The sequence below is a fragment of the Morone saxatilis genome, unplaced genomic scaffold (genome assembly GCF_004916995.1).
Source record: "Morone saxatilis isolate NCDOM2014 unplaced genomic scaffold, NCSU_SB_2.0 Contig7, whole genome shotgun sequence".
In the NCBI taxonomy this organism is placed as follows: Eukaryota; Metazoa; Chordata; class Actinopteri; family Moronidae; genus Morone; species Morone saxatilis.
In genome coordinates this window covers 18,457,214-18,457,646 of record NW_023340246.1, presented here as the reverse complement: position 1 = coordinate 18,457,646, position 433 = coordinate 18,457,214, and positions in this window count along the sequence as shown.

The following is a 433-nucleotide window of genomic DNA, read 5'->3' as shown; positions in this document are numbered from 1 at the left end:
CTGGATCTAGATCTGTATATAGAAAAACATTTCTTCATTTGGGTAGATTCAGCAGTTAAAAATGTACAAATATGCCCGTCTCACAAAAGCTTTTAAAAAATTCCTGCATCAGCTTCAAAAATAATCATTGGTTCTTTGAGCCAAAGAAGAAAAGAAGGATTCAGAGTTTAATGATGCAGAAGGTCCAGGATCTGAACCCAGTGCCTGTTAGACATTAAGTAATACTTCTGGAGTCCACAAGAGTCCGTATTTTCTCCTCACGTCCACAAGCTCTAAACATTTGCACACTATAAAACTATAAATGAAGATTGGACTTTTAAGGTCACAGTTAAAATATAACCAGGGCTTTGAGACTATCAAACAAGAAGGCAGTTTATGTCTTTTATGTCTTATAAGTGTAATCAGCTAATTAAAGGTTATATATAGAAATTCA